Source organism: Gallus gallus, chromosome Z, assembly GCF_016699485.2.
Source record: "Gallus gallus isolate bGalGal1 chromosome Z, bGalGal1.mat.broiler.GRCg7b, whole genome shotgun sequence".
NCBI classification, from domain to species: domain Eukaryota; kingdom Metazoa; phylum Chordata; class Aves; order Galliformes; family Phasianidae; genus Gallus; species Gallus gallus.
This window is the reverse complement of record NC_052572.1, coordinates 69,653,539-69,679,955: the sequence shown is the minus strand read 5'-3', so window position 1 is coordinate 69,679,955 and position 26,417 is coordinate 69,653,539. Positions and strand designations below refer to the sequence as shown.

General features: G+C 37.9%; 1 non-coding gene across 1 annotated transcript in view; it reads left to right on the top strand.

Moving 5' to 3' along the window:
* The window catches only part of LINGO2, a 318,294-nt gene that overhangs the window by 212,168 nt on the left and 79,709 nt on the right, over positions 1-26,417 (top strand). Inside the window, exon 3 of the transcript XR_005842969.2 lies at positions 19,440-19,526. This is a non-coding gene — a transcript (leucine rich repeat and Ig domain containing 2). The remainder of the gene's footprint in view (positions 1-19,439; positions 19,527-26,417) is intronic.

Here is a 26,417-nt window from a genome sequence, read left to right as displayed (position 1 = left end):
CTGGTCACATACGGCCTAAGTGTCTGCAGCCTTTCACAAGGGAATTTAAACTCAAGTAGCAGATAAAACAGAATTTGATGGAATGAAAGGAGAGGATGGAAAAAAGGAATATTTTATCTGTCCCTGAGGACGTGGGATTTAGCAGACCCTTTCTTAGAAACCCATATATAAATTAAAAAAAAAAAAAAAAAAACACCATCCCTTCTGCAGTCCTGAAAGTAAAATCTTTTCATTTTCTTCAGGTTCCTTCCTATTTGAAACCAAGTAACTACAACTGCCCCAATCTCAGTTCACCCTCTGATTTTTGGAGAAGTAGGCATTTTGCATATTTATACAAACATGGCAAAGGATCATTCCAGGGAAGCAATAAGTGAACAGCAGAAGGACTGTTTGCTGCAGTGTTTGAGTGGACAGTCCTCACTTTGCTACTTAAGGCATAACCTATTTGTTCTGAGACATGAATTGTTTTGTTCATTTCAGTTTGCTGTGCAATTATAGTGCATTCTTCCCATATGCATCTGTGGTGCCATTGATTGTATTTGTTGTGCTGTAAGCTTTAACATTTTATAAAAATAGCAATAAAATATCAAGGAAAATGGCTGTAGTATGAAAGAGTATTAATGTATGCCTGGAAAGATGCACCATATTTCTTTGGGGGATATTTAAACTCCTCATAAAGTGACCATTAAGGTATAATTATTTGTGGTTTTGAGGTGGTTTCTGAACAGTAACGATTCTTTATAATGTTGATTGTCCTTTCAAGCATAAAAAATGATGTTACTGTGAGGTTTGTAACTCCGTCTTCTCTATGGATGCCTAAGTAAATGAAAGGAAGGAAGGTCTGAGACAAAGATTTCTTTACTTGAGATGATCACAGAGGCTTATCTGTGAGGAAAAAATATCTCTTTTTCCCTAGGAAAACCCTGCCTGGACCTAATGTTTTGTTTGTTTGTTTTCATAATTAACATATAAGATTACAAGCTTGCTTTTTATGTGGGGGAATACTTGGCATACAAACAGGTGTGTCACTCCACAAAAATGCACTGAAGTGCATAATCTCTTTCTATTGTCTTTAATTTTTTTTATTCTTTTCTTGCCAATGGTAGTGATTTTCACTAAATAAAATCTGCCTCAGAAATCACGTGGTTGTAATTAAAAGTTCAGCTGTGAGTTCCTTAAAAGAGAAATTAGACACTGAGGAATATTAGGGAAAAACATATGCATGACAGCATCTCATAGTTTGTTCTAATGTCTCTGTTAATAGTTACAGAACAATTAGGACAAATGCATGCAGTTAATTCTTCTGTAAAGCTATCACTTCTGTTGGTAAGGAAGTTTTTAGGCTCCATGTAATGTCCAAAAAATGTTCTTCAGGAAAATTTTACCATCACAAAACTGTCAGTTCCTGGCATGAAAACATTTATAGAATATCCTGACTGGAGCCAAAATGTGTCATCTACTTTTCTAATACACATTTTTTCAAGAAAAGGTACATGCAATGATTTGTCATCACTTGGACTACTTGGAGTTGTTTAGTAGAAGTTAAGTAACATTTGTTTTGTTTTGAAATATTGTTTGATGAAAATAGAGTGGGAATAAAATTTTGATGTACTTAAAGTTAATGCAAAAAAAAAAATAGAGATTATTCTCTCAAACTAAGACGTAGAAAATTCCATTTTAATCTCAGCACAACTCAGTGTAAATAATGTGTACTGAAGTGATAACCATGGCTTCTTACACTTTATAACTGATGATGTTATATATTGTTTTGCAGTCTGTAAATTCAAGTACACAGCTGTATAGGCGAGAACACCCTCAAAAAGAATCAAAGATCACAGGAATGAAGTTTCCTAAACATTCCATGTGAATATTGTTCCCCTAGAGAAGGGGCCTTTTATGGATTTCTAGGTGTAAAAGTTGAAGGAAATGTTAGTATCTGTCTGTATAATTGCTGCCTATTTGATAATTTATTGTCTTTTAATAAAGAAAAAGATTGGAGGTATTGCCCTAACCCTTGTAGAAGGGACAGAGTCACTGACTCACCACTGTTAAATGGAAACAGACCAGAAAGACGTTTTCTTGGCATGGAAGCAATAAAAAATGCAGTCCAGATACTCCAGTTGCTCTCCTTCACCTGGAGCAGAGAAGAGAGGAAAGGTGTTGCAGGGGCATTGTGAAGCTATGAGTGGTGACTCTTGGCAACAGATGCTGATGCACAATGGCAGCAGGGGTACCTCTCCACATGAGCACTGCACAGAGCTGTTGAGCCTCAGAATAAGTCCTTGAGCCTGACATTTCCAGGCAGAATCTACTGCTGGTAGAGAAACCAACCTTGTTTCTTTCAGTTGGGATCACAGGTCAGGAGATGATCTCTCTTGAAACTTTTGTGTGGCCACAAGCGTAGCTGGACTGTCACAATGTCTTGATCTCTCTTGAGTCAAAAAGGCTTGAGAGCGAACCTGCTACTGTGCCTCCACACTCAAGTAATTTAAAGGACTGTGAGAAGTATCTGGACTATGGACAGCCAGGTCCTTTGGGCATGTCAGCCTGGGCATCCTAGAGATGAGCAAAGTATGGCACTTCCTTACAATTCAGCAATTAAGATAAAGCTAATAATCCTAGATTCATTCTCATGTTGAAAAAAAAAAAAAAAAACCATCAACTACTTAAAAGAAATAGAAGTAATAATAATAATTGTGCTTTGCTCTGAGGAAGAGTTAAACAGGGTGGCATTTGTTTGTCTTTACATCAGTCTTTTTGCTTTGTTTGATGAAAACAAAGGCAATTTTCACAGCTGAAGAGTGATCATTTTGGTACATGAGTAATGTTAAAGTATAAATTTCTCACTGCTCTGTTCAATACCTCTCTTTTATTATATGCTTAACATAGCATAATCAAGCTTAACAGCATGTCCAGCTGTTAAATCTACATGGGTTTTCCCAAGTAGCAGAAATTCTCAGAAGTCTGCAGGAGGCTTTGCTTATTCTTTCGTTCATTCACTTTCCTTTTACAGTTGGTATAACCTTTGAGATTCTTTCCCGTGTGTAATTGATCAGATATTGTATTCATTCAACTTTAGAAGGCATCACCATAACATCTCTCATTTTCTTGCCATGGGGAACCAGTACAAAAGAGTGTTTCTGCCCTACTTACTGGGTTTAAGTGCTGCAAAGCTTGGGCTGGTTGGCAGTACACAAATGACTATCAACCTGTTCAGGTATGAACATTCAGAAACTGTGATATACTGTAGCAGATATAATTATTATTGGTCCACCTTACTTGTACCATTAGCTTTGTAAGAGCATGAATATATATACATGCATACATACAGCCAGAACAACAGAATCTATCAGTTCTGTTCTGTACAGAGGCTAAATTTTCAAATGAGACAAAATTACTGCAGCTGAAGCTTTAAAAATACATCAGAATAAAATTGTTAGTGCAGACAACACCAGGGCTGCTTTGCAAGAGGAAAACAACATCTGATGTTCAAGTAGACTGAAACACTGCACCTGAAAGCTGCTGCAAAGACATCCTACCCCAAAGACTGTCAAAGAGACTTCCTCCAGTCTGATGCTCCGTGTAATGTGTCAGCTTAGATGGGAACACCTCTGCTCATAGATGTTCAAGAATACATTATGTTCTTTGTCTCATTTATAAAGCAGGGAGTACAACTCCCAGAGTTCTCAATTTCCGCTCCCATATCGCAATGGAACGTGCTTCGTGTTCACATCATTTCTTTATCCATTGCACATGCTTTTGCTCGTAATCTCTGATCCCCTATTAATGATGTGGTAGCCACCTAAAAGTCTAGTTGCTTGGCATTTGCCATGCACTACACTCAGTCTTCTCTTCCACTAGTGTGCAACAGCTGCATGTCTGTGTAGTGCAAGCCAATTTTCTATTTGGTATTGTCTGAGAAGTACTATTTGGGAGAAGGGCTGGCAAAGAACTGGCCAACAGGAGATGGCAAGTAAGTGATAACATGTAATTTAGGTGGCAGCAACCTGGTTTGGCGTAGCACAGAATAGTTATTCTCTGCCTAATTCAGCTCCAGCCTGGGCAAATGTGACAAAGGAGATACAAAGGATTTGCTTTCTGGTCCCATTCATGCTCTTGTCTTCTTGCCAGGAGTGGTCAGCTGTAATGTGTGGTTATGATTTGAATGCTGAACGAATGGAACTGAGCATATAGGAATAACTAAACTGGATAATCATAACAACTATCTAGAATACAACTGTGCTTTGTGAACACGCTTTGATTGCAAGCCTTGCTGTTATTCCAGTATGGAGCAAAATGAGAGCATTTGCAGTATATCATGGTAATTATATCCAAAAAACTGAAAGCAATAACTTGATTTTGAGACATGCATGCTCAGTGCAGTAGAAGCCTCTGGTTTTCTGTGGCAATGGTGAAACATTTCATTATTGCTTGAGAAAACTCCCAAGCAGGACATAGAGAGGGGTGAGTTAGAGAGTGTGAAGGGATCCCACAGGTTTCCAAGGAAAAGAAAATCTGTGTAATGATTCAGAGGAAGGTTTATGGTAATGTTTGGGCAAGATCATAGCTACCTTCAATTGTGAAATGTAAACAAACAGGCAGCAGCAGAGACTCCATGCTGCCTTTTTTTGCTTCTGCTCCCCCTCCTTTCCTATGTGAAATATACACTTGAGCCAGGGATAAATACTGCAGCCAGAGCACCTTTGTGCTTTTGGCTGGGAACTGACACATTACCTTTGCTACCTGGACAAGCAGCAGCACACACTAGAGATGAGAATCTCCACTGGCACCCTATGCCCATCCCACCAGCAGGTGAGTCTGCCCAATCCTGATGGTGCCCTGGCAGTCCTGGCTGTGGGCAGCTGGGGTTGGGTGCTGTCATTTCTTTAAAAACAAGATGCTGCACCTTAATAAATATGCAAAGGATTTTATTTGTAAAAAATGCCTGGTTTTAATTTTTGGCTTTGACCTGCGAAATCATCATGCTGGCTTCCTGATTTGAACGTGTGGAAAAATTGGGGTTTCAGATACTTATCTGGCAATTTGGTAGTTACTGACATTTTAATGATGATCACTGCTGTGATATCAGAAAATGCAGTTTCTGAATCGGTAACTTCCTTCATATTTGCAGCCAGATAGTGAATATTCAGTTTGGACATCAGGTTATCGTATAGAAGAGTATCCAAGGTCTCTCTCCTGCACTGGGATGAGTCTCTAGATGCAGCTAAAACATACTATTTTTCTAATTCCACTAAGGGTGATATGAAGTTGGGTGCCAAAGCGCTGAGCAGTGGAGTGTTTTTTACTATCAGGAAAACAAGGAAGGTCCCAAAAAACATAACAGACACAGAAAGATCCTAATCTGTTTCCTCCTTACTGTCTGTACAGTTGAGTTTCAGTTGGATATGCCGTTTGAAAATAAGAGTCACAGTATTCTGGAGCAGGAGTTGCGTGCTCTGGGAGGGTAATTATTTCTCACACAATCTGCACTGTTACAGTCAGTGGCCCAGAGGTCTGCATGACTCCGTATGGCTCTCTTTTGTACTGTGTCTAGCCAGAACGCCTCTCAAATCCTCCGTGCCTGAAAAGCCTTAGTGAATAGTCTTTTAAATTTTTCTTTGTTGGTGCCATTCCTACAGAAAGAAGCAAAAAGTTACAAATTCACTTATCCTTTTGAGACTAGATTGAGAAAGCTGTGACCTTCTCAGCCCTCTAGCAGGTTCAAGGGGCACCCATGGCCAAGAAAGAGAGCAGCTGTAGAGAAGTCTTTCTCAGCTCTTGCTGAGACTGGAGGTGCACAGGTTGGCAGCAGATTGTACACCTACCCGCCTCACGGTAATTACCTTTAGTTTAACAACTTTTATTTCCACATTCAGCTCTCATATCTTTGACATCATTGTATAAAACCAGAAAAATACTTGGATAAATTCATCCTGACAGAAGAGAGCAAAGAGCGGAGATGGGAAAGTAATCTTTTATATGTTTTCATTCTAAAAAGCAGATCCTTATTTCAGCTATGCTTTTTACATTTATTGCTGGCTCATATCATACCGGTCATCACATTCTTTCAACATTTTTATCTAAGGAAAGAAAAATATTATTCATAAAAAAAGGAGTCTTGGGCATGATATTCTTGATAATGGCTGTATTAAAGTGAAATAGCAGAACATAAAAATCTGTAGAATGTGTAAACTGTAGAAATCACTGGCAAAAAACCTACATGTTGCTTGTAAATGACCACAGAATATCACTGAACTGTAGTCAATTTTGATTATAATAACAGGTATGTGTATTATGCTTGCTGCAGAGTAACCTTAAGGCACTCTGGAAACAGAATTGATAGAAAGCAAATGGCAGCATTTAGCAAACTGAATGTTACTTCAGTACAGCAGATGCTGAAAATGAAATATATATAAATGAGTAACTTGATTTTATAAACATGTGGATGATTGAGACTATTAGAGCCATTAATCAGGAGTCATGGACAATATTCAATTTAAGTCATTATAAAATAATGTCTCATTAGAGTCATTGCTAATGATACTATGCCTGTAGGAATGCCGCTTGTTCTTTGATGAAGAGATGGAGGGGTAGGATGTGACAATGAAATAAAAGGAGCTTTCAATGCAAGCCCAGTGGATTTCAAGAATCATTTGGATAACACTTTCAGAAACATGATTTGAACATTGTGTGTTCCAGTATGGAGCCTGGAGTTGGACTTGGTGATCCTTGTGGGTTCTTTCCAACTTGGTTATCCACTGTGGCTCTGTGATTCAGTGATTCAATGAAAATTACCACTTTGAGTATTTGTACATCATTTTGAAGAAGCCACTGTTCTAGAAAATGCAATCTGCTGGTAGCCTGGCAAGAAGACCCACCTGAGTCTGTCCTCTCACCCACACTAACCATAATCATGTGGCTTGGCTATGCTGTGTATCCACTTCCTTAGTCACCAAAAAGTGTTTATTTCCTTATCTTCCCTTTCTGTTTTACTTACATTCGTTTTATGAGTATTCTTTTTTCTCTTTGGTTATGTGTACCTGATCCTCATTCTGGACAATTCTGCTAATTTTTGATTCTTGAACTTGTGTGGTAAACTGCATGTCTAAAAGAAGGGTCTTGCAGACAAACCCAGGCAGTTGGAAACATTTAAAGCTACACAAAAATAAAAAAAAAAGCCAAATATGAAAGAGATGCACAGATTGAGTAATTACTAAAAAATGATTTGTTCTGAAACATTGTGTAAAACAATCTATGGATAATTTTGCCAAAATTACACACTATTTTCTTTCATCCAAAACAAGAAGTAATACCAAAAATAGTGTATATCAAATGCTCTGCCACAGTACTGTGCCTTTATAACTACATTTGTAGAGAAGAAGTACTTTAACTCTTCCACCAGTTTGATCTTTAGAACTCCCTCCTTAAGAGCATCTAAGCCCTCAATGACGGGAAAGAAAATAAAAGATCAGTACATGGTGTCTTTTTAAACTATCGGTCAAGGCTTTTGTTTAAAAACTCTCCTCTTAAATGCTAGCTGGAAGCTTAAGTTTCAGTGGGAGAAGAATGAGGGAAATAAACTAATACAGAAACAAAATGCTGAATTTCTCTCCAACCTTTTTAATGTTACTTCATTCTTAAGAGAAACAAAGCAATTATACGTGGCTATGCTTTTTTGTTTAGATATACACCATGCACGTGTGCAACTAATTACCTACAGTATCTTTTAGAATGTTGTTTATGTAGTAGAGAGAAAGATGCAAAAAGTTCTATGGATGGAAAAAGGTGTAAAATTAGAAAGTCTTTAAAAAGACTGGCAAAAGGCTATGGGAGAAAACAGAGTGGTTTCTTTTGTTGTTGTTTTTTTAATGGTACTGCATGGCAGTTTCTATCCTAATTTAATCAACTGGTACATTTATGGCATGAAGTGGATCAGATGTGGAGATTTCTTAACTAGCTACAACTGAGCTAGTATTGAAATCTGATGCAGGTACATATGTATCATAGTTTACACTGGGTATTGTTTGTCAGGAGCTGCTGGGAGAGGTCTTTGGGAACTGTGTATCTTGCCGTGTAGGATGATGGAGATGTGCCCAGGATCTTCTTGAAAAACAGACATAAATACAGATTTGTCAAGTATATACGTATATATGTGCGTGCATGCATAACAGTTTGTGTATCTGAAGTATAGAATACAGGTGCAACCTTTCTTTTGCCAAAATACAAGTATTTTAGATGTTCCGTGCAGAATTTCATTGTCAAGCCAGTTTTCTGCTAACTACTCTGGCACAGTGAGATGAATAGGCTAGCGACTGCCAGTCAGATTTGGAGGATCATAGAAGTGTTTTAGGATGTTTCTGGCACTTCTCTGGACAGGAACAAAGCTTGCTGAGAGCCAGGTACCCTGTTCCTTCTCTTTCGACTGTCTCAGATAGAATAAGGGATAGTGCAGAAAATGACAGTAAACCCAACTACCTGATATTCAGCAGTGCCTTATTCACATGGAAGCATACTCGTATGTGTGTGTCTGCCGAGATATATATGTATATATATATATATACATATATATCTATATACAAAGAGAGAGAATTTAATTCAAAGGCATTGTTTCTCTATAAGGGGATGAGATGTTGTGTGCATGTTACACAGTGTTTTCCTATTGTGTCGATGTCTACATGTATCCTTGAAAGCACGAAACAAATCTGCTATGACAGGAGTGGCAAAACCTGTCTAAGAATATTTAACTGTGTAAATTCACACTCACAGATTTGAGCCATATATTTCAATTTAAAGATGATTTATCAGAGCAATCATAAAAAACAAGTCAGTCTTCACAAAATGGGAAACAGGCAAAAGCCAAATGACGGTTCTGTTTGAAGGCCAGATGTATTGACAGCAAAGAAGAGTAAATACTGCTCGCATCTGGATAATTACGTGCTCATTGAGCAAAATGTTTTCCCCATGTGTTTTGACATTGTAAGAGAAAGACGAACCAGAGTACTCAGCAGGCTTCCTGCTACTCTGCAAGGGTTCTAGAAATGGGTATCACTACACAGTTTATGTCGTAGCAGTTTTCATGTCTGATTGCTACTACTGGTAAATATTATTGGAATATCTTCAGTAACCAGCACTACTGGACCAAGAAGAACAAAATACTTGTTCCATTTTGTTTCAGTTGATACTTCAAGAACATCATCTTGAAATTTATTTTTACCAGGTTCAGAAGGAGGAAAATTTTCAAAAAGGCAATTTCTAATGGTTTTTTACTGTGGTTTGTGTTGCTGTGAAATTTTTTTTCGACTCTGATTTTGTAATTCATGGTAGCTGTGAGCAGCCACTGCCTAAATAATTCATAAATGTTTCATATGTGCCAGCACGCAATTACAGTGATGTAAATAGCTTTAATTACAATCCTAGCATAACATAAAAATTAAAAAACTTCCCAATTAATAAGGCAGTCAAATGCGTATTTTGGAACAATGTTAGTGGAGACAGAATAAGAAAAGAAAGGGAACAAATAGATCATCAGCTATAGAGCGTTTTCTTTCAAAACTTCAAAGGGTAATATTTCTACAAAGGTCTGAAAGCAGGACAGCATTAAGAATTCTTTAGCACAGTATTGTGACAAATGCATATTAGTTTAAATGAATCCTTTTTTCTTTTCCCCTTTGTACGTGGCATACAAACTGGAATGTACATTTACAATACCTGAAGATAATTATGTGTTACTTTACTGTGCTTCTTCTGAGAGAGGAAAGCTATGAAAATGCTGCTGTCATCTCCTTTAATGTCTGACTTGTTAACAAGAGTAAAAGTCACCTAGTCTTTTTGATAATATCACAGCTTCAGAATGACTTCCCTATTAACATCAGTTACTAATGGAAAATTATTTTTTGCTTTGCTGTTCCAATACAAGCCAGGGGAAAGTATTGTTGAGCGCTGTGAAAAAAAAATGCTTCATTTCGTCCCTGAAGTCACCACATGTTGTCTTCCATGGAACTAATTAGTTCTGCTCTTTTGAAAACATCTTTCTTTTTCCCTTTCAACTGAAAATTTTGTCAAATAAAATGTGATAAAAAATATGACATTTTCACAAATCATCCCAGTGAGATGCAATGATGGGACCGTATACAGAAACTATATTCAGTGCCTCTTATTCTTCTTGAAAGTACTGCAGTCAGTGTACATGTGCAGTATTTCTGACACTTTCAAGGCGCATTAGACTGACTCACTGTGCCAGCATGTATCAGTACATTATGTCTACAGTGAGATTGATGTCACTGAAGCATTGGTTTTATGACATATGCCATCTGTATTCAGCTAATGCCTAAACAGTACATTCAGTGCATTCAGTGCATTCTGCAGTTTCATCATATGTGCAATTCTGATATGTATGTTATTGCCAAGCTGCACAGTAGAAATGCAGGCAGCTCTTTCCATAACTCAGACACTCCTAACACAGGGCATTCATCTCTAGGGCCTGCTCCTATGTTACAGTCCAAATAACATGAATCTATCAAACCTGGTAAGGTCTGCAGAGCTTTGCACAGTATAAGGATGGCAAAATTTTGTCCAGATTGTGTAACCTCATCTTAACTCACTTTTTTTGTTGTTGTTGTTTCTTTTTCATTCGTTTTGTTTGTTTGTTTGTTTTTGTATTGCGAGGAAGTTATTATATATGTAAAAATTAGTGTCACTAGAAACTTTGGAACATTAATATACCAAGCAAAAACAAAGATAGAAATGGCTTAGTTAATGTGGATAACCTAATGGAATGGATAACCTTATTAATAGGCTTTACACTATTTTTAGCTCTGATATTCAGATCTCAAAAGCAGGCTTTATTGGAATACTGGATAACATAGATGTGATGAGAGGCCATTGCACACTCTTTTTGTTTGTTTGGAAGCAAGACCTATGTTGACTGTTGTAAAACAGAATAGGCATAAGTGCATCTTCAAAGAGAGTTTTCTTTCCATACATTTAGCTCATTAACTGAAATGATCTTTGTGAAAAACACACATAAGCAGTTTTCATATATCGTTGTGCTATGAATATAAATTGCAATTTCAAAACATTCTGGCTGCCAGCTGATTCTGTTTGAGATTTCTCCAGAACTGTTTAATGTTAATCCATCTGGATACAAGAGAAGAAGTCAATAAAGCTGGTGCAGAGATGTAGAAATTACACCTTACTGTGTTAGCAACAACTTACCTCCTAAGACGAACTTTTTTTCCAGCAGTTTTTGCTTGAAACTTTGACAAGGATGGAGGAACCCAATTACAATCACCAGAGGACATCTGCTAGTTAGTTTTGCAGCCAACAGATGCAGAATTTCTGCATGCTTCACGTGCCTTCAATTGCCCTTTTATGCTTCTTACCCATTTCATAAGTAGAACTGCAGCTGTTGAATAGTCACGCAATCTGGCTCCTGGCCTGAGGTGGGTGAGGAGCAGGGAATGAGAAAACTCCACCTGGCTTTCCACTGGCATGTGTTAAAGTGGTCTACAGGAAAATCTGTTACGTGCTCTTGGGGAGCAATTCTGAACGAAGTAGATTTTTGTACCACGAGTGCTTTACAGGAAAAAAATGAGTGGTCCAAATCCTTTCCAGTAAAAACTACTATAAAATGAAATTCACGTCAAAGAAAGGAGTGTGAGCTACCCCTCTGTGACTCTGAGCAGTCTTCTCCAAAGCCAGGGCTTACCTTTACCTGCCTGCTCTGTTACTAAGGAGCTCAGGTGAGCCACAAGAAATTTTGTGCTAAGCTTGACAAGCAACTATACTCACCATCTAACTGGTCCTTGTAGTTCTTTGGGACATTAGCTGCAATCACTGGGGAAGTCCTAGGATTTTCGGAACACAAAATTGACTTGGACTTTCATGTGAGCTGCTGTAAAACAGAAGACAAAGAAGTACATTTTTGAGGAGAAAAAGATTTCAAAGAGAAAGTGTTTTGTTTCCCAAACCTTTAGTTCATTGACTGAAAATGTCATTGTGAAGATGCTCATATAAATTTGTGCTGTGTTTGAAATTTTCAAAAGACCGTAAGGCAGAGAGAAGGCCTCTGTGTGGTAAAAAGGTAAAAGCCCTGACTTTGAATAAAACCTCATTCTCTCTCCGAGTAACTTCTCATTTTGTAGGGGTTTTAGAACAAGCATGTGTATAGATATCCTCTCTAGCTTGTCTCACAGAGAGGATGGGATGTCATTCAAGTACAGCAAGAGCACTTGATCTCCTCTCCTCTCCACTCCCCTGTAAACCGCTTTTTCAGGGGACACTGTGCTGCTTAAATGTTAACAAAGCAACAGGAGGCCTGTTTATTTCTGTCCCGTCTTCCTTGTAGATTTTTTCGAGAATGATTGTAGGGCTTAACAGCCAAAGACAATCCCACAAGGGAGCAGGGCAGTCCCAAACAGCAGACACCTTCCTGAAGATGGGTATGGGCAAGGCCTTGACAGGACTTGAGCCTATAGGTGGGGTCAGGAGCAGACAAGAACGTGAGAAAGATGACAATTTCCAGTCAGCATGGGTTGGTTGCAGGTGAGGCTGGTAAACCAGGTGACCACCTGGTCAAGGTGATGAGCCTTGATCTCGCCTGTGTGGATGGACAGGAAGAAGCAAGGATGGGGCTTTAAACTGTTCAGCCTCACTGATTCGGAACAGAGGAGGCAACAAGAAGAAAAGGAAGTCAGGCAGTGTATGTTGATGTTCTGCCTTGAGCAACAAATGGTCAGCTCTCCCTTTTAGATATGGCTATCCATATCCTGAGCTGTTCCAAGGGTAACAGAGCAGTAAAGCACTCTTCCAGGAAATCTACATATAAAAGTGGAATGCAGTGTTTAATTAGTGGTGAATTAGTTTTTAACACATTTTTTTTTCTTTTGCATCTTTGCCTTTGGATATTGTGGTATTATTGCTAATCAATTCACTAGAAATAATGGAAAGAACAAAGGAGTGGTAACTGTCTCTGATCTGATATTAGTGGTTCCATCCTACCTGAACATGGACACTTAAATAATTAATTCACAGTTTATTGTAAACTTAAAAGCTTTTTTTTTTCTTTTTTTCTTTTCTTTTTTCTTTTCGCTTTCCTTCTTTTTCCTTTTTTCAAATGCCTGCAGGTATATGTTGGAAATAGTGCATCCTTTCCTGTAAAGTATTGGGTATTCTCAGTCAGATTCTGAACATGGAAAATTTCTGTTGGATAACTAGCTAGTTTCAGTCATCACTTAGGAGCATATGTGATCATAATCATGTTCTCTTTGTTGGTTTATTTTCCCCAAGGCTGAACTCCCATAAACTGTCTCTATGGCCTTAAACTAGTCAGGAGGGATTGTTTCATTACCTTTCCTTTGTGACACGTCAAAGGCCAATTTTGCAGTAGATCTGTGATAGTTTTGTCCCCTTATCCTCAGAGTGGTTTCACTTGAGACCCAGCCAGTTAAGCTGACTAAAACTGTTATGTCCAAAGAAGCTCAGGCCAAATTTTAACCTCTAAGCACCCACAACTGTCATGGCTAGATTTTCCATGTTGTCTGTGGGTCTAAAAAGGAACCTGGAATATATTGTTCTTAGTTAACAGTCAAGTCACTGTAGTATCAAACAAACCAGAAGAAACAAAACTAAAATCAAGTTTCGTTGCTGGCATTTTTAAACCACAAATGTGTATCCTTCTTCTAGTGTTACAGGTTTTTTTCCCCCTTCTACACCTGCAAATCATCTTGCTCTGATAGCTTTTGTGTCCCTGCCCTGTGCTGCGTTGACCTGCCTAGATGTGACTGTTAGCAGTGCAAACAAGCACTCACTGAGCAGCATGCCGTTTAGTAAGAGGAGTCAGCAACACCTCAGTGCTTTGTTGTGGATGCTGCCAGACACATGGCATTTAACAATTGCTGTAAGTGTGGAGATCTGAGTATAATAGTAACCTCTAGTATTCTTTTTCATGTTTAAACCAAATCTGAATTTAGTTTGAATTTAAAACTGAACTACAGCTTTGACTTCATGCTTACTTTGGCTGTTGTTAGGATGATATGTTAGTTGTTCACATCAAACTTCACTATTTGAGTCTGAGCCCAAAAATTAGTAGTAGCATGCAGCACAAGTTGTTTTAAGCCCGAAATAGCTCCCAGGTAGATTCAGCTGATCAAACTAGTCAAATGCATTGTTTTATTGAAAGAGCATAACTGCTTTTATGCTCTTTCATGAACTTGGACTAATTTTAGAGGTAACGGATGAATTAGCAATTCACACTGCATGCTTACCAGATGCTGTTGTCAAATGTGAATGAAACAGCAACCACAGTAAGGCTGAAAACAACATTTGGAAATCACCTTGTCCCTTCAGTATTACAGACAAAGCTAGACAAGAGAAGTGATATATTTGTTCAACCCATGCCATTATTAAATTAACCAAACTGAGAGTATAAACATAATACCGTACAAGAGCTTTGCTGGTGTGAGTCCCAGTCACCATAATTTAGCAAAGAAATTGAGTTATTCTGACAGGTGATTCTGTCTGGCCACTTGTGGTGATATTTTCCCAATTCTGAACTTGGTTATTTGTAAATTACACAGCTTATTTCCATGCACTTCCTAAGTCCTTCAGATGAGCATTCTGCATAAGATGAAGATATATTTTTCACGTAAAATGATGTATGCCGTTATGTAAGCCAACAGATCTGTTCTAGAACAACGCACTATCCCAATCACTCTGCAAGGGTTTATTTTCATACCTGTTTAGAGTAAGACAGGGAATGATGCTGAGTTCAGATGGCCTACCTTGCCCTAAAGCTCAGATCAGAATACAATAATGTTCTTTTTTTCTTATTTTTGTCCTCTGGAAAGAAATATGTAGGCTTGTGTTTTTTAAGCCATACAGTTAAACTTCTTTAACAGAAAGGGTTAGAAACCAGCCATCCAAGTTTCTGAGTTTCTGACTATCTCATAGTCTGTCTAATTATCAGGGTGTTCCCCTCAGAAAAAAAGAAATCTGAAAACAAAAATGAGAATCCCATCCAGATTAAGAGACAACTAAGAGACAACTAAGATTTTTTTTTCTAGGACCTATAAAAAGATAGCTAGTATGTCCAGCTTTTTTTTTCTTTTTTTTTTTTTAAATCAGTATCTGTGCTTGCGTATTATGCAAGGACCATTGCTACCTGTCTTTTATAAATATAATTGTGATTGACACTGAAAACTAAACTGTGATTTAGCAGATCCGTATAGTATTAAGTATACGTTACGTTGTTTTGTGCTCTCATTTTTCTGCTAGAATGGCCACAGGGGCTGTAGCCATAAGTAGAGGAGACGGGTAGAATACAGTCAGACAGCAAAAGATTTGTTGAATAAACTGTTATTAAATGTGGCTAGAAAAATTGTTCTAAAATACTATCTGAGATTTCAGATACTCTTACCATTTTCACTGTTGTTTCAATTAGTCTTCCACTGTTACTTTCTGATCCTCTTTCTGTCCTGCACAGTGTTTCTCCTTTTGTGTATTTTTTTAGAGGATGATTTCCCACAGCATTAGACCATGCCTATTCCTAAAATATTTGCCTGAGAGCTTTTGCTTCTCCACTGGGAGGAGACATCAAAGAGTTATCATCTAATTGATTTTATGTTTTGTCTTTTTCTTCCTTTAAAAATGAGGTCACAACACAGGATAAGAAAGAAAAAAAAATCCTCAAGATAAATTAAGATATAGCCTTTAGCCCCTCTGAGTCCTGTTCATATCCACTGTGAACATTCTGTTAGGATTTTTTTCTTAAAAGATGTTTGCTTAATAGGAATATTAGGGTGGGGTTTTTTTTGTTTCTTTTTCATTCTTGTTGTTTTGTTGGGGTTTTTTTTGTTTGCTTGTTTTTCCCTTTGGTTGCTTGGTTTCATTTTACCTAAAGTATAATAAGGTTGGAACATTGAAATACAGTGACATAGCTCACTAGTACATAGAGATTGAATAAATTGTCCAGCTGAAATGGGACACTATGACATTCTGTCAGTATTTATGATTAGGCAGATTCTGTTCTCTTTGTAGTTAAGGCTGAAAAGCTAACCACTTAACTGCAAGCAATATGGATCCCCTGTGCTGCATTTTCAAAAAATGCTTAACTCAAACAAATCAGTCAATTTCTGAAAACTGAGATGGGCAGATCTTCAGTTATCTTAATTATGTTGTTGAATGTGAATCTTTACTATTCTGTGTTACTGTGTGAATGAAAGACAGGTCAGAGTTGTGATACTTTCATAAGTTTGTGAAGTACAATACCCAGGAAATTCAACTGAATTTCCACATACAAAAGTGAGGAGAAAGTAGGTTGACGTATGTCAGCAACATATTGCAAATCTATATCTTCTAATGACTTTTTTGTTGGTTATCAAAATGCATTTAAGTTTCCAGTAGATCTGCTGAGAGCAGAAATAGGACAATGCAGTGAAAAGAACAAATATATATTAAATATATATATATTCTGAGTGGAAGAATCGCCATGAACTTTAGGAGCTTGGGATGCTGTTTCTTTGGTAATTGTTCTGGGAGAAAATTTTGATGTGAAAATTAGATTTTCATAGATAAGCCTATTTAGCTTCAGTTATGGCACTTAGTATTTCCAACACAGGAAGAAATTTGGCTAATTAAAGCATTACCTGCAGTTTCACTCATGTGGTTGCAAAATGTAATGCATTAGTTGGCAAATTGTCTACTCCTGTAGGTTGTAGATGCTCATGTTAGAGTGGAAAATTGATATAAATGGAATAGATATAATTTTCTACTGTTCTATGTTTGCTTTCAATTAGAGGTAACTGATTTCTTGTAGAATGTGGTGATAGGCAACCAGTTGTGATGAAAAGTTGTTTGTATTAATTCTTTGAGTAAAAGAGCATTTTAGTGAATTTGGGCTGTCTTTCACAAGGTATTTGAACACAAGTGAGCTGGACTGAGCTCACAAAATGTTTCTGGTAGACTTGATGCTTTTTACAGGTGAGTTGAAGCAGCTACTTCACCAATCAGACTAACAAAATTTAAATGATTTATTTCCCACTGCACAGTGTGTTGAGAGGAGTAGCAGCACTGGTGATAGCTGGTATTGAAGAAAGGCCCCACACCCATGTGACCAACCATACATTGATTGCATCAGGTGCCCAGTGCTGTAACTGATGTCCTCCTCATCCTACCTTCTTCCTTCCCAACTTCCACAGTATTCATTATTGCAAGTGAAGTGGCATTTTTGCACCTCGAATTGGCAGGATAAGGAAGTCAGTTGGAAGGACAGATGACTCCTTGCGTAGGAGACCAGCATTGCTATTGGGTGAAACACAGCTGAGAGAGGTTGTGGATGCCCCATCCCTGGAGGTGTCCAAGGCAAGGTTGGATGGGGCCCTGGGCAGCCTGATCTAGTATTAGATAAAGAGGTTGGTGGCCCTGCCTGCAGCAGGGGGGTTGGAGCTTGATGTTCCTCGAGGTTCCTTCCAACCCAAGCCATTCTGTGATTATGATTACTGGGAAAATCCATAACTCCTTGACTATGGTAAAGCAAGAGTAAGCCTGAGCTGAGCATCATTGCAAACAGCAAAAAAGATTCAGCAAAGCCGAACTTCATTTCCACAGGGCTGAAATGTTTGGCATGCCGAGGCTGTACATTTGCTTGCATTTGTCCTGTGGAAAATTGAATAATAAACCTGAAGATACAAAAGTGTGGTGGGATTTGACTTTTCTATAACGTAAGTACATGGATCTAGTATTGCAAAGAGCAGCTCTTATCACAGAAGAGCTATGCATTCTGAAAGAACTGTCAGTTAACTACGACAGAAACTTAGCTATATGCAGAGGTATATAGATAGGTGTATTCTGGAACTGCATAACATTTGTTTCAGCATGAAGAGTAGGACAAGCATCTGATTGTTAAGGGATATTACTTGGACCATTAAAATTTTCCCTGGATGTTAGGAAATTTTCTCTGGTTTATTGAAATTGTTGCACTTGTTTCTTGCAAATGGAGTAGAAATTTGTGTTCGCGTTTCTAATTTCCATGTACAGAAATTAATCCTCAGAAGAACCTCCTAACTGTGTGGTATTTTTCTACCTCTGAAACTTACATCTCCTCTTCTAGTATCATGTGTTCATGGTAATGAGGACTAGACAAATCTCTTTGACTCAAGGCTATTTAAGACAAGATTATGCCATTTTTGATACTGTGCATTGTGTCAAAAGTTACTTTTATTTTGTTTCACTATTTTTAATCCTTTACATTCCCAATGAAAATTTAGTTCAGAATCTTAGTTTTCTTTTTAAAAAGTTTCTAGTCCAGGTGATGTAGAAATAAGCTAAAAATAACTCCAAAAACAACAACAACAAACAAACAAACAAACAAAAAACAGTCTTTAAAGGTTTAATAGGAGGACTGAATAACAGGAGCAAAGAATAACTTCTGAAATTGCAGTATTTTTGAACTGTTTTCATGACACTACTTCCACTGGAGTCTGATGCTTCTGAGTGCTTAGGAATGGCTGTGTTAGCTCTGTTGCTTTACAGCAGTTTATTCAGAAAAAACATACAAACAAAATAATTAAATAACGTCTGAGCACAAACACGAAGGGGGCAAGAGGTGTTGCTTCTGAGGCAGTGGTACTCCCTAAGGGCTTTTGGTGGATGCCGTTAGGTTAAGCAGAAGATCTGCAGGCAGAAGCTGCCCATGAGAAGAGATGAATCCACGAACGGCCTACTGCTTGTGGTTCACACAATTGTAAAGCTACATAAATACAATCATTCACCACTGTCAGAAATATCTGTGATATTTTATACAGTACTGCATGTGCATTTTATGTAGTACTGAGTGCAGCATCTCTTTTTTTCAATCTCAATTGCTTTTTTCATGTGTAGTTAGAATCCAAATAAACATCAAAAGGAGTTGTATGATGGTTTTACATCCTGCCTGCCTGTATATTTTCTGTGAATTAACAAATGAAATTTCTGATTAAAATAAGCTCATCATATTTTATTCTGCTATGATGGCTTGGGGATTTGGTAGCTGTTTCATCAGCATGTACTGCACACATCTCCTTTCTCTTTGATAGACAGAGTGGAAATCAGCTGATTTTTAAATGCTGGGTACTATATAACATCCTGGAAGTAATTTCATGAAGAAACAAAAGTAGTGGAACCTTCCGGACTAGTTTTCCTCTCTTTAGAAATGGGATTAGCCTGGATGTTGCCTGCAGCAATTGTCTCAATTCCCCAAACTCCGTCCCAAGAAGTATGTCCACCTCTGTGCAGGTCTGAATACGTTATTCTGCTATAGTCCAAAGCCCAAAACTTGTCATGAGCCACTCAACTGCAGAACAGAGGTCCGAAATAGGAAACAGTAACAGCCCTAAGAAAGCATAGAGCAATCTAAACCACAGAAGTATGTTAAGTGACTAATTCTTGTTTTGTTTGTTTTCCAGCTGTATTAGATGCTTTAATGCAAGTACCTGTTCCATCAGATGACCTTGCTTCACTAGTGGTCTGCAACAAGCTACAGTGTTAAAACTGTAAGTGTGGCTTTCCTTGTTTTTGTCCTGTGAAGAAAGTAGTTTACCGCTCACTTAATATCTGGCAGTCTCGGCATGATTCAAACTGAAAGGCTTGTCTTTGTTAAATATTTCAGGTAAACCTGGCCAAGTCTGAGTGCATGTCAGATTTATACAGACTTGTCAAAACCATAAAGTTAACAGGCTGGAGATGAAGAAATCTTCATAGCTGCATAATCTTGCTATGTGGAGATCTAACACAGTAGTAAACAATACTTACATTAACAGACATTATTTTTGATGAGACTCTCTCTTTAATAATTAACTCCAGCTGATAGAAGAAGGCATTCCAAGCCTGGACCATCTTTCTTGTACTCAGATCTGCTATCATTACTTTTCTCTTGGTGCTGGATTACAGAGCAGTTAAAAAATAGGAAAGAAAAAAGAAATGGTAAGAAGACTAGATCCTTAAATCCAGAGATAGACGAAAACATTAAGTGCACTGATTTCTGAAATGCTCTGGCAACTTTCATTTACTTTAAAAGAAGCTGCCAGGGCTCAGCACCTGAAAATAAGGTCAGTTATTGAGGCACTTCACTAAGACCTAATGATACGGAGACTATAATCAGAGTACCTCATAGTGTTCCCCTTTGGGAGGAGAGAGTATTCTGAACAGAAAAAATAGAGGTACAGCCTCAGTCCTGTCAAGCAATGTACACAGGAGAAAGCAAAGTCTCTCCATGTTACATAATCTGAATGTTGACATCTGATTTAGTTTCTTGTATGCTGGGGTATTTTTAGTTGTTGTTTGGTTTGTTGTTGGGTTTTTTTGGGGGGAAGGGGTGGGGGAGGGGTTGTTTTTTGTTTCATTTTGTTTTTGGAAGGGGCATGGTAATAAAATCAAATATAAAAGCACTGAAACAGAAAAAGATAAATTTTAGCAATATTGTGATTGGAAAAGTCAGTTTTCAGACTACTGTAGGGCAAGGTTCCCTTCTACTGGCTGGTCTGCCTCTGAGGGGTGATAATAAGCTGGAGGGAAATGAACTTTTACGCAGGTAGATAGGAATAGGACAAGGGGATTTTAAAGTAAAGGAGGACAGATAAAGATTAGATACTGGGAAGTTTTTTACTGAGAGAGTAGTGAGGTACTGGCACGAGTTGCCCAGAGAGGCTGTGGATGTCCCATCCTTGGAGGTGTTTAAGTCCAGGCTAGATGGGCCTCTGGGCAGTCTGATCTAGCGCTTGATCTAGAAGTTGGCAATCCTGTCCACAGAGAATGTTTGGAACCTGATGATAGTTGAGGTCCCTTCCAACCCAAGCAATTCTGTGATTCTGTGGTCTCCATTCTTTTCCTTCCTTCCTTCCTCCCTTCCTCCCTTCCTCCCTTCCTCCCTTCCTTCCCTCCTTCCTTCCTTCCCTCCCTCCCTTCCTTCTATATATGACAAATATACACATATATATAAGTGTATATAGGTATATATATATGTATACATGCTTGTCATATTCAAGTATAAATGTTGCAATTAGCTTTGTTCCTAAGCAGCAGCGTGGATGTGAAATCAGGAGGCTCCATTAAAGATCAGTTTCCCTCTCTTAGCAGTCTCCTGAGGCTAAATGTAGTAGTACTATCATGTGTTCTGTTTGGGAAAGTAAAGGCACAGAAAGTAGGGAATATAAAAAAGAATTTTCAGCAGTCCTGTTAAACTGCACTTCTGTGACGTTTCATTTTCTTTTGAGCTCCAAGATGTATTTTTTATCAAACTTGTATCTTAATTTTGAGCTTTCTGCCTGTCCCCTGCACAAAGCTGTCCCATGGTAAATGCTGTGCTGGCACTCACGTTAGAACACTATATTCAAGAGTTCTTTACTGAACTGTGAAAATTTGCCCTAGGCAGACAAATGCCTCAAGGCTGAGCTGCAGAAGGAGACTTGAACGGTCTCCAAGGCTGCTTTATGACTTTGTTTGTGTGTCCCCAAAGTGGCAGTTAGAGGAGCTTCATTTCTTGCTTTGCTGAAACACTCCAGAGTTATGTCCAGTTGCTCCAGTGATTTCAGGTGGTTTTCTGTCAACAAGCATCAACAAGCCCAGCAGGCAGCTGGGCCTACCTCCTACTAATGTGCCTCCCAGGCCTGCCTCTTACACCTCCTATCAGTGTGCTCACATGTCTGCTGTGGCTTGCTATGAAGACCATAATTTGCATAGACATATCTGCCAAGAAATATATTTTTCCCTCAGATACTGTTTCATGAGCTTTCTGGACTGCTCTATACAGGTATACTTTTATAGCTGACAGTTTTGGAAGTGAAAAATCCTCCCCAAAAGCCAGAAACGGCTGGTAAACACAAAGTATTGGAAGAAAATGGTAGACAAATTATTGTTTTATTGTCTCCTTTGTTTACTTTGCTAGAGTCTTCAGTCTAATAGCCTAGGGCTATGTTTTAGTGCTCTCGAATTCAGTACCTTTGAACATTTATCAGTAGTGAGCAGGAGCCTCTCAACAGTCCCAATGTTGTTCTAAAGGAGTTGAAAAGCAGAGGCTATGTGAACCATTCCCTTCTTTAAATCAGGCTAGTTCCATTGTTAACAGAGGTGGGAAATTTGTGAAAAGGTTATGTGGGGAAAAAGCAATGTGAAAGTAGTACTGTGGTGGTCATGCTTCTCCCAGTGAACGGTTTATAAAGCCAACTCCAATGCCATCTCAAAAATGTAATGAAAAGGGCCAAAATGAGTCCTTTTTGTAGTTATGAATAATCAAATTCATAGAAGTTAACGATTGACTACATAGCTTAATAATGAGAAATTGTCAACATTCTCTGTTTTTGTCCATGTAATACAATAGTATGGTGTATAGTGAAACCATACTTTGTGTCATAGCTCACACTATTATTACTGTCTACTCTTCTTCATCTAAAACTTTGAAAATTTTGAGAGAATGTGATTTCACAGCATTTCTACACAACCTACTCCAGTTCTGAACCATTCTTAATGTATATTTTTCATTATGCATATTTCTTACTCATTCACTTTTCACAATGTAAGAGGTATACAAAAACAGATTATTCCAAATCCCAATCAGTATCTCTGATCTTCTCCGTGTGCATAAAAAGAATTTATTTTACATAAATATAATTTGCAGTAAGGACACAGTGTTTTCCAGCTGTCCAAATCAAATCTGAACACAAAATTCTATTTAATACAAATTCTAGCAATCATTTTATAAGCCTACCACATTATTTTTAATATTGCAATCTCCGCAGAAACTTATTGAAACAGATTTTGTGTGTGTGTGTGTTTTAAAAAAGATTGTGGAAAGCAAGATACAGAAATACGTAGAACTGTAGCAAAGCAATCTTTTGTTTTTCTTATCTTAATTTCAGTGCTTTGTTTCCTCTTTTCAATAGCAAATGCTGTTCAGAAGGAATACAAGGTGCACTGCTAATAATATGTTGTTACATTTATAGATGACAATCTACTAAAATGTAGCTATTAGCAGTTTGTTATTTTCAAGATTACTTCAAAAATATTAGTTTCTGTGTTTTCAGCCTCAAAAGAATGTGCTTGCGTAGATGCTTATATCAAGAACAACACTTCAGTTTCTACTGGCCTTGTATTCTAGGGAAATTTATCTTCATTAACTTACAATCCATAAAGATTTTCACAAAGGATGGTATAGTATAAAAAACTCTTCCTGTTGGGATAATCTGAAAAATGTTGTTAGGGATCTCTCTCAATTCACAATTGTTTTAATTGCAAAAATGTGAATTAAAGCACACAGAAAATAGATGCCTGTTACATATAAATTCAGCAGAATAAATACGTGTTATATGCTGCCACCTTATGGTAGCATAAGCTGCACAAGTCTTCATGTAACAACATACTCCTGTACAGGAAGAAATTATCAGAAAAACAGGTAATATTTTTCCTATTAAGAAGATTGTGTAAAGTCAAACATTCTGAATAAATTTTGTGAATAATAAAAATTTACAAAAAAAAAAAAAAAAAAAAGATCACTGAAAAGGATTGCAGCTTATCCATAATCTCACTTGATGTTGAAAATGTTGCACTAAACTTCAACATTTTTTTATCCTAAGAATGAGCATGGTAGTTGTCTAATGTCTGAAAGGTCATACACATGGGAGAATATGGACGTATAGCTATTTCTGACAGATTTGGATAAAGAGCTAGTTAAGGGGTATCTTTCATGCTACATTTTGAACACATTAGCATTCTGTCAACTTTTATGGATAGAAAGTGACCATGTTTATTATTGCCAACAACATCAGAATAGATCTTTTTTTCCAAGTGTCTCCTTATGTCATTTTATAAGCAGAACAACTTTATTTCACAAAATGCATAGTCAAACTGTGAGTATGTTGCTGTAGGATAACGTGACTATGTATGTTTATAGAACACCTAGAAGGAAAACTCGTACAGGTTTAACATATGCTTCGGGTGTTCCTCAGCACTGGATAGGTAGAAACCGGGAGAGAATATGGGCTACTATATTAACACGGATATGCTTGCCTCACTCCAATACTCTTCCCTAAGCACTTACCTTTGGCCCTAGTCAGATGAATCTTTTCATTGGTCAGGTTGAGTTATTCCTCTGTTTATTGTGGGAGTGACAAGTGGTGTTTCTTAGAGGTCAATACTGGGACAAATGCTCATAAGTATTTTCATCAGTTACAGTCAGATTGAGTGCATCCTCAATAAGTTTGCAGATGACACCAAGCTGTGTGGTGAGGTTTATACTCTTGAAGGCTGAAATACCATCCAGAGAGACCTAGACAGGATGAGCAGTGGGCACAGGTGAACCTCATGAGGTTCAGTAGAACCAAGTGTGAGGTATTACACCTGGGTCATGGCAACCTCTACCATCAATGCAAGCTTGGGGATAGAAGGACTGAGTATCACTCTGCCAAAAAGGACTTGGGGGTACTGATGGATGGGAAGCAGGACATAATTAGCTGTGTGCCCTTACAGCCCAAAGTGCAACTGTATCTTTGGCTGCACCAAAAGGAGCATGGCCAGCAGGGCAAGGGAGGTGATCCTGCCCCTGTACTCTGCACTGGTGAGACTTCACTTGGAGTATCGTGTCAAGAGATGGAGTCCTCAGTACAGGAAAGACATGGAATTGTTGGAATGCATCTAGAAAACAAGTACAAAAATGATCCAAGGGCTGGGACACCTCCTCTGCAAGGACAGGCTGCAAGAGCTAGTAAGGCTCCAGGAAGAGCTGATTGTGGCCTTTTGGTTCTTAAGGGGGTATAAGAAGAAAGGGGACAGACCCTTTAGCATGATCAGTGGTGACAGGACAAGGGAAAGTGGTTACAAACTTGAAGAGAAGATATTTCGATTGGATATAAGGAAGAAGTTTTTTACAGCAGGGATGGTGAGGCACTGGAACAATTTGCCCAGGGAGTTGGTGGATGCCCCATCCCTGGAGACATTCAAGGTCAGACTGGATCAGGCTCTGTGCAACCTGATCAAGCTATAGATGTCCCCACTTGTTGCAGGGGAGTTGGATCAGATGACCTTTAAAGGTCCCTTCCAACTTAAACAATTATGTGATTCTGTGAAAAGCAGTTAATGATTATCTCCATTCTTAATAGGATCTAATATTACAAATCTGATCCCAGAATACTGCAGTGCAAAAGCAGTGTATGTACACCGTTTTGCTCTATGTAGTCAAACTTTCTTATTTATTGGAAAGCAGTCTTAAGTATTCATTAACAGCTTCAGGTTTATTTACAGCACAAAGACAAACACACAGAAACTCTTGGTGTAAAACATTTCCCTGCTAAGTAATTTTATGTTTGTTTACTTTAGTACTTCCAACAATATAAAATACAAAGCTCAAGTGCTCAGTTGATGAAGATGTCAGGGTGAAAACATAAAAGTTTATGTTTAAATGAATCTGAATCCATGTTCTAAACTCCAGCTGGAAATGGATTTCAAATTGACAAGTATAACAGCTGAAAGTATGCACATCGCTTTGAAATGTCCAACTTTAGATAGTCTCAATAACCTCTAGACTCTTAAAGATAATAGGGTAGATAAAAACGGAGATTCTAAATTGTGCAGAGCTTTATACTGTAGGTTATCATATAGCAATTTCAAAATCAATTCAGTGTTGAACAGGAAGCCAGCGTAATTCTGTCAGAACTCAGGTTTCATACAGAGACCTCCTTGTGCATGCTAAATCACAGCATCTGGATTTTGTATGCATAGGAGGAAATTGCATTTAGGGGAAATATTTAGAAAGTCATGCAGTAATCCAGCCCTATATGCTAAAATATTGAGACAGCATATGGTAGTGCATACAGTAATGGCATTTTGCAAGCTTTAGCTTCCAAGGTCATATCCTTGACTGCTACTTGCACAGTACATGAGTTTGTCTAAAGCAGTATTTCCTACTTCAAGAATCCAGCTATTATTTTAATTGCTTTCCTTGTATAGTTTTGCCATTCAATAGCAAGAGAAAATTTATTATCCATAATGAAAACCTTGCATTTTCTTAAAATTAAATGCAAACATCCTCTCAAAGATGCTTCCATTATAGCACTTTTATTAAAGCTATTTTAGAGAAGTTCAGCATATAACTTATTACTGAATTTTAAAGGCAGTGAAGAAGACTTTTACAAGTCTGACCAATGCTAACCAACTGACCAAAACAAGAATTTAACTAAGAAAATGTAAAATCCCAATTGACTGAGATAATTTCTGTGACATACTACCATTTCAGTGCAATTTGTTATAACTGTCTTTTGACATTTCTCTTTGGCTTCATTCAGGATGTTTTGCTTCCAGTAAGTAAAGGTGGAATATATTATTTCACTCACAACCATGGCTGAATAACTCACTGTAATTAGGTCACATCATACCGGTGAAATCATAAGTAAAATGCT